The following is an 11,268-nucleotide window of genomic DNA, read 5'->3' as shown; positions in this document are numbered from 1 at the left end:
GTATATGTATATGCATACGCATAAACGCATCGCTGCACCGACATGGGGGACACGGGAAAGGCGATAGACGTCACGCTGTTTGCGGTAGCCAGCGGAACGGATGAATGCGAATCGAACGTAACGTTCACCCGACGCGACGTGTGAATGAAGCGACCGAGTAACGCGGATAGAAACCCCCCCCCCTCTCCTCCCCCCCCCCCATTCAGGCTCGCCGCTGGAAAAAGCAGCGCGACTGTCGATCGATTGCGATCAACGCCGAGTTTGACGAGGGAGGGAAACACCCGGAGCTTTGTTCGAACTCTGCACCGTTCGCTCCCACCCTTGTGCGTACTCGAGATGCGTACGCGGTCTTAATTATCGAGACGAGCACGACTGGCGTGCTTCTTCGCAGAGAGGACGTAGCACGACGGTAGCACAGCGTGATAAAAAAAAAAGCACGTTGTCGAAGGAAATTTTTTGATTGCGGCAGATATGAACCTTTCGAAAGTCCGGCCCCCTTCCATTCGGGGCAAGCGGCAGCGGCGGCTCTCAACACATCCTGCATTAAATCGCGAAATCAAAAACACTCGCGATCGCTGCGAGACGAAAAGAACCGACGGATGCTTTACCAAACGTGTCGTGCGCAATTTATGAAACACAGCCCCTCGGCGTAAATCAACGCGACCTTTATTTTCACGCTAGCTTATCCAAACAGCCGATAGGCCCCGGCGCTTGTGCATCGCGGGGAAATGTTTTATCAAGTGCGGGCGCTTGAAAAGCACCTCCGAGAAATTTCTAACGGGTGCAGTCACCCCCCCCCCCCCCGAATAATGAGTTTGAAAATACGGTGCGAAATTCCCGTCTTGACCTACATGAGACAACAGATTGCAGACCGCATTGTATATTTTGTCTCCAGAAAATTAAATAATTATTACTGAAAAATAACGTGGAAACTTTACATTGCACAAAAGTTAATTATAGCAAAAGAGCAAAAGAACGCACGTATTTTATAAGTAAAATTAATATATATTACTTTAATTATTATTTTAACTATTTAATAGAATAAATAGATAATAAACGGGATAAATATATATAAAATTTATAAAATGATAGGTTTTCAAAGTGTTGAAAATTTTTAAGTAATATTCAGGTGCGAATATAAAAAGAGAGAGAAGAAGAGAAAAAGAATTATACATTATCATATTCATTTCGTTATCATATAGCAGCTTTATAGCATTCGTCCGAAACCGAAGTTTAGTTACCGTTACAGGTTCCGGAATCGTTTCTGTTGAGTAAAGTCCCACGAAGTTTTAATGAAATCATAGCTGGGAGATCCCGCGCCAAGTTATGCTTTCTTTCGACATATTGCTCCTTTTGGTGCTTACGTGTAGCCGCAGACAAAATCAGAAACTTTATACAGAGTCCGTCAATACTTTTTATGAAAATAATTACGTTAAAATCTTCATAGAAAGATATGGCGAACAATATTAAATTTTCATTAAATTTTTCTAGTAAAAATATTACGTAAATATATTAAGGTGAAATCAAAAGATAGAAAAAGTCTTTCTAATACTAATACTAATTAATTATAAAAATCTCTGAAATAACTCAATAATTAAAAATTATCACACGATTATTGCAATAGTAATTAAATCAAAGTCAATCAAAATTATCATCATCAAAATATGATTGGGATATATCAATAAATGGATAAAACCGGCTGACCCTGTTTTATGATCCTATATTGGTTGTCAATTTCGTCACACGTATTTTCATAATTATATTCTTGTTACGTACGTATGCTCGCTCGGTTTTGTGTCGTTCATATTGATCAAACAGTGAATAAATTATTTACGAATTCCTGTCCGAACGAATATCATCGATTTTCATCGTTGACATTTCACATGCTCATCACGCAGCGAAGATGATTAAAAGTCGGTGCCTCCGGGCATCATTATTTTTTTTCCTATTCCCTCGTCCGATTTCGCGGTACAGCAATAAAGGTTAGAGCGTGATTGAATGTCATATATAATAGCGTTACATTATGTTAAAATTTACTCATCTATGTTCATCTATGTAATTTGAAAGACAGGATGAAATATTGGGAATTAATTTATATTAATGAAATAATTAATTAATAAAAATTTATGTTTGCTACATACAAATTATTATAATTATCTTATTTAGAATTTATTTATTTATTACCTTTTATTTTATTATTATCTATATTTATTATATTTTTTTATTTATTATTATTTATTACTTTATGTTATTATTTTTTGAATTATTTCCTATTATTTGTTTCATTCTGGTTAAATTATTAGATTTTTTGTCGTGAAATAACGCAACATCGAATTAAATCACAGGATACTTACATTATATATAAATGCTCTGTGCCGTACATGGGCGCCTCGCGACGAAACAACAGAATCAAGAAGCGATTCAGCGTACATTCAGTGGGAACTTACATGAAGAAATGAATGGATCTTTCGTCGCTGTAACAACTAAGAAGTTGATGTATGTCTTCGCCGTGTGTTGGAACGCAAAAGGAATATCTCGCTACAATAAGATGAATAAAATAGGGGGGGGGGGGGCTTTGTTAACAAAGAAATCTTTTGAAGTTTCTGGTTATGCCATTATACAAACGTGAAATAAAGTAAATGTGTAACAAAAGAACTTTACAATATCTCTCAGCCCGGTACCCACTGTCGAGACGAAAATGTGGATAATAAAATTCTGAAAGAAGAAAGACATGTCGTGCGCGTTTTTCTCAATTTAAGTAATCTCGCTTGTACCTCATCTTATTTAAATATTGCCGCTTTTCCTCGAAGAAAATCGACGCGCGAAATCTTTAACATTGTGCTCCATAATCATCTAAGAGTCATGCTCGACGATCGATGCACTTTCATGTGACACCCTATATATACCTATAGCCTTAAGGCAATGCGTAGGTGGGCGTTTCGCGACGAGGCAACAAGACCAAGGAACTTTAACATCTCTGTGCAAACGCAGGGCGAGCGCCAGACTGAAGCGCCCTGTACAAATTCTTTGCTTTAAAAGAATCTCCAGTATGAGTCAGACTCCACTGTGGAGAACGGAAAGGATTCTGCACGAATATTTCGACACACGTCTATTTATACATGTAGCACACTACAGTCACGCAAAGCTGAACTTCGAATTTCGCTTATCGTCATAAATTGATTGCAATTTTTAAAAAACACTTGATTAAAGTCAGATAATTTTTTTATATACAAGTCTGTACTTGTAGAACTTAATCAACATATTCTTAAAAAGCCGTGCGTTTAATCGCAAATGCAAGTGATCAGAACTAGGTATCTATTTAAAGTATTAAAAAAAAAAAAAAAAAAAAAAAAAAAAAAAATTAAATTATAACATTCTGACTCGTCTAATTACTTCAGGATTCCTCAAAACTATCAATAATAAAGAGCAATAATTACTTGCCCTACGTACAATAATTTCAAGCATCGCCGAGCTTATCGATGTCTAACGGTAAACATCAAACCATAGATAAGAGCGATAAAGGCACGCCACACACACACACACATGCTCGCTTGATTTAATTAGATTTTAATGAAGGCGATGTCTGGCACTGCCGATGCTGCGGAACGACTCCGTTTATTCTCTGCTCTGAAACGCTCCAATGTTATATTACGCCCTCGTAAAATTTCTGTTCAATACGACCTCGCATTCAAGAACGAAGAAAGAAACGAGAGCAAGACGAAGAATAGTGCCAGTAATCGCATTAAGACCAAATAAGTGCTCGCATTGACAATAAAAAAACTGCCAGCAAATATAAATACCATTTTTTTTATACCACAACAGCAAATAAAATAAAATCCTAGTTTTATCGTCGATTTAAAATAATAAAATACTGCGATATTGCGCATAAAGTATAACGTTATAAATTATACGATAAATTGCAAGGATAAATTCAACTTCTATCAAACTCTCTTGCTCTAAAATCTATCTGAAAAGCATTTTCATAAATTAATTAATTAAATACTTTCTTCCAAGAAAATATGTTTTAAAAGTACGAAGAAAGCTCACATCAAAAGAATAGTATAATAATATATAAAATATTGATAAGTAAAATTTATTTACTTGTAATTAATACGAATCAATATATAATTATCCGAATTTTTTACTATTTTATGAAAAAATATACAAACGTAAATCGCTGTCTGTCAAAAACTTTCGCAATAATGGACTTTTATAGTGATTCGTCGGTCTTCTGACGATCTATATCATTTAAAATTTTTTTACTATATATCATGAGAAATAAGGAAAGTTAGAAGCAACTGTAGTTGGAAATATATTGTGTGCTTATGCGAATAACAAAACAAAATTTTATCTATATCTAAATCTATTTATATCGTAAATAAAAGAGACATAAAAATGAGAAAAAAAAATTCAATTTATACATTCGCAATGATTACAATAGAAAATTTCGACGAGGCAAATCGTGTGTACTATGTTTGTGGAATATATTGAATTAAAGTGAAACAAAATCAAACAGCACAGATTTGCTTATGACTTAAAAAAAAATGTCATTGTATCTGTATGTGAAGTAAGCTCGTTTTTGTTTTCTGCATTCTAAATGTGAACGGCGAACAAAAGTACATGAACAGAACACGCTAAATGGCTCATTGTTCTCGAGAAGAAACAATGATATGTGGGCAAATGCTGACAAAACTTTCGGGATAACAATGAATCGAGAAATTGAAGAGAAGTTTGTAAATATCAATTCGTGCAAAAGAAAAATCAATTCGCATAAACCCCCTCGATGTAAAAATCACAGATAAAATGTTACTATTCGCGATATCATATCTGTGCGATATTATATTATATCTTCTCGTAATAAAGATGTTTTTAAAAATTGTGCGTTTTTAAATTTACTTTCCAGTATCTCTGTATCTCAAGCTACGCACGTTATATGATAAGAGATTACATCATTTGCCTTATCACTACATAGAATAAATAATTTTGAAACGTCTAAAAATTTGTTGACTAAATGTAGATCTAAAAATAATTTTGTTGAATCATCAAAATAATTATTATGTAAAATCTTTAAATATGTTGATAATATTACGAAAATTTATAATATTTATAATATTTTAGCAACCAATTTAAATATCCTACATAATTATTGGATAATCTAACAAAATTATTTTCAGATCTGTATCTGGCGAAATTTTTAGATTTTACTTCAATAAAACTGTTATTTCCTGTTATTTCCTGTTGTATATATTTTTAGACGATAAATGATATCAGGAGCTTTCCACTACCTTTTATCATTTACAGTTAATGATAAATAATAGATAATTTTCTTTTTTTAAATTACAATTATTTCTACGGAACATAAAATATTATAATATTAATTGCACCGATCATAGATTAATGAAGTTCCGCACAATAAATGATGTAATTAAATGACGTAATTGAATTATTATCTAAATCTTGAAATTGAAATTTAGTGTTTAAACGACATCTTTTTTGATATTTAAGTAAGTTTTTAATAAATTCACTATAAAATATGTATATATAGATCGATAATAATTTAAATATACATGGAAAGAACAGTTTTGATGGATATAGATCTGAAAAATAATTTTCTTGGTCCATCAAAATAATTATGTAGGACATTCAAATTGATTGTTAGTTATATAAAAAAATTTTGTAATATTCCCATCATATTTTTAAACAATCTACATAATAATTTTATGATTCAATAATTTTATTTATCAGATCTATATCTGGCCAAATTTTTAGATTCTGCAACAAAGTTGTTCTTTCCGTGAAGAAATATAGATATATTAATGTTTTGATAATATTGTAATAATGTTTCAAATTATATTAAACATTAAGAATATCGAAGATATGTATTAATTGTTAAAATTATTGTTTACCATAACAGGTTTAGACTTGCGCAATTAAAATACAAAAACAGCTTTTCATAAATATTATTTTCAGTAATAAATTACGATGCTTTTTAGATTACTTGTCCTTTCAATTTTAAAATATTAGCTTTGCTCTTTTTTACAACATTCCAAATTGAAGCGCAAACCAAATGTCTGATAAACGCTATAAATAAATAACCTGCAAAAGTACAAAGTCACATAGAGAGAACAATTTTGCTGACAAATCTAAAAATTTGATGAAATATACGGATCTGAAAATATAATTTTGCTTGGATCATCAAAATTATTACGTAGAACGCTTAAGCATGATAATAATACTGTAAAAACTTTTTTATATTCTAGCAACCAATTTGAACGTTCTCTTATATAAATATATTGGTGTCAAAATAATAATAATTGTCAATCTGACGAAATTATTTTCAAATCTGTATCTGGCCGAATTTTTAGATGTTTCAGCAATTTTTAGATGTTTTAGATGTTTCAGAGTGTTAAGAGTGTTCTTTGCACGTAAGCTCGGAGGACCTCCCGCGCCGAACACGCGACGCTTTTATGCCATTTACGCGACACGCTTTCTGCCCAGCAAGGCTGCCATTGTCGCAAACTACGTAATCAAGGTCGCCTATATCGCGATGGGATCGGGCGATTTAAATTCCTATCATTTACGCGCGCGCAGATGGTCCCCGCTGTTTACGCGGTCGCGTCCCTATTAACGCGCCTTGTTATGCAAGCGCAACGACGCATCCATCCCAATGCAATTACTTATACAGGCTAATAACTTTCGTTATTTCCTCGCGCATACCTCGGATGTATATAATTAGATAAAAAGGCAAGGAAAAGAAAAAAAAAAAGGAAGGAAAAGTAATGATAGATCAGATAAAAGCTTTTTTTAGCTGTATTCCTCGAGAAATGTATGAATCCGTGTTAGCTCGCGTGCGAAATTATTCCGGCGTTCAAACGGGAGTACAATCGATACAATGCGTTCACGTGATTTCCTAAATCGCGTTCTCGCGCGTGTGAAACTTTCAGTGAAAAAAAAAAAAAAAAAAAAAAAAAAAACGACGATGCGCGTTTGATTCGAGTTAAAACGGGCGAATAGCGCGCTCACCTCCGTTGTATCTGCGTTGTGTCTTCCACTCGCGAATTTCACGTAGCGGCTTTCGCCATCGAGTTCACCGAGCATCGATGATCGTCGCTGACAGAAGCGGTGGATTGTCGTCCTCGTCGTGCTGGACAAACTGGTCGGGCCACAATCGCAGTACCGTTTCGTCCATGTAATCCAATCCAGGGCTAACTCATTCTCCCGCGCGACAACGAGATCTGCGATCAACGAGCGTCAAATATTTTTCACGCGCGAAATATAAAAAGAAGACCAAATCTCTGGCCCATCACACACTCTTTTTGTTTTTTTTTTAGTCGAATTAGCGTACACTACTTAAAATGAAATTGATATATACTTGAAATTTGACGAGAGTGAGGTGAAAAGTTTTTAATGCAGCTCGGTGCGGGAACGGAAAACAAGAAACTTATTGCCGCCGGTGGTAAGAGCGGACAGACGCGCGTTTAAAAGTCCCGATGTCGCGAATGTGGAGAGTCATCGTTTGACGATTGATCGGGTCTCTTTCTTTCTTTTTTTCTCTCAATGTTGACAAACGCGGGAGTCTCGGCCACGGCGAGAATTGTCTATCCCCGCACATCCAGTCAGCCGCGGTCGACAGTCGGCGTACACTGAGAAGACGAGCGGCGAGCCACGCGACTCCGACGCGAGAGCGAGGCCGCCGCGCAAGATGGCCGCCGCGCTCGCATTGGTCGGCGGCGCGCTTGTCAGGTGCGCGACGCGCGTTATCGCGCGCTCGGAGCGCTGACAGTCGCACTGATAAGGGACTCTGCTGCGGTTATCCCGATGCTGCACAAAGGTGCAATTGACTTCGAATGATATCATCTACTGTCCTCGCGGGGGAATCCGCTCTCCGACCTTGTCGGTCAGATGCGACTACAGTGCAGCTTTATGCAATTTTCGAACACGACCGTGGATCGCTTAAACAAATAGATAAAATACATGTCGTCAAATGTTGTAAGGCTGACCCTTACAGAAATCCAATTTAATATATTGGCTAATATAATACTGGAAATTACAACATGGACAACAGTTCAATACTTTTAATATTTAAAATAAATAGTCACTTTACAGTATTAAATCTCTTTAAGAGTGTGTTTATTATTATTATTATTAACTGCACGCTATATTTCAGTAAAATAACTTTATTTTAATAGTAATATAAGCAATAAATATACATCGTTAGATTTAATATTTGTCGAGCACACTTAATATTATTATTAATTGTATATTGTATTTTTTTTAGTAATAAATCAGATAATTTTATTTTTCTAATAATAACAATAAATATGAGAATTTGTATAATGTGTATAAATTTGTATACGTAACTGAGTCATTTGTATTTTATTAATCTATCAAAAGAGGAAAGTACCTTGTCATTGCTAATATTTTTTTGCTCCTTTAACACGAATGTTGTTACAAAGTGATAAGAAATCTTGCGAAAGAAGTCTAAAAAAAAGGAGAACTCGTTGTCATTTTCGTGTCTCAACCTCGCTTTAGGCGCGTGCATCTTCATTGATAATTACATATAATTCGATGACGCTTTTCCCGCCGCTAAAATCTACTTTCGTCCGGCGGATGAAAATCATCTCCCCGACGAATGCAGAAATTGGAAATCCCGTTTCAGCCACGAGCAATTAACGATCCCCGCGGATCGGAGGGGCATCCCCCGGGGGCGTTCGACCCTGCAAGGAATGCAAGGTAACTGCAAATTTCCGGTAGACTAGATTCTAAGCGAGATGGGCGTACACTTCGTTCGAACTCATTTCGTCCGTCCTTCTCGCTCCCGCGATAACCTCAGGCGCCGTTCGCTTCCGATGCTCTTCGCGGTTCTTCCCTTTTTTACCTCATCACCTGATCGCAATTGCGCCGCCGCCCTTACGGGGGGGGCGGGGATCGTTCTCGCTCGTCGAATTTCCTTTGCGTGCGTAAACCAGTTATCGTCTCCTTTGAATCTTGTCATTTTGCGCCACTTGCGACGCGAGTCAAGCGCGTGTCAAATTATTACTCCGTTACGCAAGAGAGATCCCGGATTCTTCATTTCAATTTAATTTTAATTTGATCGCGTTACTTTCAAATTTTAATAGAGGATACCCACCGCCCTCTTTCGCGGGATGAGTTAAATCCAGTTAGCTTCGGGCATGCAAACGAACGTAATCATTGTGTGTAATTTTAAGTAAGAAACCTTCAGTAAGGATTTTCATGAATTTTAAGCAAGAACTTTCATAAAAAAAAAAAAGGCGCTGACTTAATAATTCCACCGGCAACAAAACTATATCGAACTCTTTTCGACATTGCTGAACGGAAGTCAGCTCCGGTGTCAGCTTCTCGTTCGCGCGGAGAAAAAATTAACTAGCTCGGCGCGATCGTCGCTACCTGTTTCTGCAACAGGTGTGCCGAGATCGTTTAAGCAGATTGCAAAAGAGCGACGCGATTCGCGAAGATTATGCGAGATTATTAGCGAAGCGCGCGTTTCTTCGTTGCACACGCGAGCTTTTCACGAACGCACGCCGCGGCGTGTGCATTTTTATACGTGCGTTCTAACGCGTGGCCGTTACGTGCGCGCGGTTGAACGGATGCTGAGAGCCGCAAATACATCACGATTCCATCATTACGGCTACGCTAAACCGCTGATTTGCCGCAAACGGCCGCACGGTATAATCAAATGCGTACGTTGATCGCGCGAGAAGTTGCGTCACAGTCCAGCATCCTTAAACTTAACGGATATGCAATTACTCCAATGGTACGATTACGCTTCTACGATGTCTTTATGATATTTCCAGTCATTTTCGTCAAATCGTTGACGGAGATTGACCGATGGAGCTACGAATGTATGTGTGTGCGCGCGCGCGCGCGCGCGCGCGCGCGTGTGTGTGTGTGTGTGTGTGTGTGTGTGTGTGTGTGTGTGTAAAGCAGAAGGCAGAAATATCAGTTTGATCGTTATAATATATATAGATATAATAATTAGAAATATTGATATATATTTTTTACATTTGTATCCTTGCGTTTTTTCTAGTCTTTCTAGTTTTTTTTTTTTTTTTTTTTTTTTTAGATTAAATAAAATATTGCGACTTCTAAATGCTGCTTGCTTTATAGCAATAAATTATTATTAAGAAGAAGACAGGTAATGAATTATGAGCAGCTTAGAAAAGTTAAAACGTCGATGCGGTTCTTCTCGACAAAGTTCTCAATTTGATAGAGGCAAATATTGACTGACTTTTTATACGATGCAATAAATTTGCATCGCATTCGAAGCAAAAATTGACGACTATCCACACCCTTGTAACATAAAGAAAACAGGTCGCAAAACCTATTGGTCCAACCACAATGCGCGATGCTCATCGAAATGAAGAACCGACCACGAGACCGCGGTAAATCGAAAAACAATGTGGAAACGGTAATCGGCAGAAAAGTAATTATCGCAGATAGAAGACTGCAGCAGAAAAAACTATTCTAAGCTAGAAAAATTTTAATATAACGTGAATAGAGCCAATAACGACATTAAATTATTGCACGTTAAATGATGATGATCGATATTTTAATGAAATTTTTAAGTTTTATTATTCTCAATGTGATAAAAGCATTTTATATTCACATCAAAAAAACTTCGAATTTTTAAAAGATATTTATTTCTCTCAAAGTTTATTTTAATTAAAATTTTATTTTTAAATGTTTTTAAATATTTTTTTTTTATAAAAGATGGTCTAAACATAAATTTTTTTAGTAAATTGTAAATAATATACAGTCTCTTTATTTCTTATTATGTTTTCTGAATACCTTTTTAATTTTTATAAATTTAGATTTCCTTATTGATATTTTCAAACTTGAAATTCTAAAAATTACAATTCTTGGATTTTTCGTTAATTAATTATTTGTGTATGGGAATAGATATACGTAGAATACCATATGCCGAATTACAAAAAAAGTTTTATATCATTAATACAGATTTTATTATATGTTGAAGAATTGCAAAATATATGATACATCAATCATATAATATCATATATACATGTATATAATAATAAGAGTAATGTTTTATAAAATAGAAGTAAATAAAAAAACCATTAATAACGATAGGCATTTGGCTTACCTTAAAATGAATTCTTGTGAACTTTTGATCAATTAATCAATTTAATTAAGATAAAATAAAATTGAATAAGAAAGGAAAATCTTCAAAATTTAGTGAGGCACAAAAATGCCAAAAATTCCAACTAAAAAAAGAAAAATCCATTAACT

At 35.4% G+C, this 11,268-nt stretch overlaps 1 protein-coding gene across 1 annotated transcript in view; it reads right to left on the bottom strand.

Moving 5' to 3' along the window:
* The window catches only part of ec (ubiquitin specific peptidase echinus), a 72,727-nt gene extending 64,905 nt beyond the window's left edge, over nucleotides 1-7,822 (bottom strand). The window contains exon 1 of the mRNA XM_089078570.1: nucleotides 7,024-7,822. The gene's annotated coding sequence lies outside the window, so the exon portion shown is untranslated. The remainder of the gene's footprint in view (nucleotides 1-7,023) is intronic.
* Nucleotides 7,823-11,268: the final 3,446 nt, after the last annotated feature.

The sequence above is a fragment of the Pogonomyrmex barbatus genome, unplaced genomic scaffold (assembly GCF_055798465.1).
Source record: "Pogonomyrmex barbatus isolate J1 unplaced genomic scaffold, ASM5579846v1 scaffold23, whole genome shotgun sequence".
Taxonomy (NCBI): Eukaryota; Metazoa; Arthropoda; class Insecta; order Hymenoptera; family Formicidae; genus Pogonomyrmex; species Pogonomyrmex barbatus.
The sequence above is the reverse complement of the archived record's forward strand: the minus strand, read 5'-3'. Positions and strand labels throughout refer to the sequence as shown.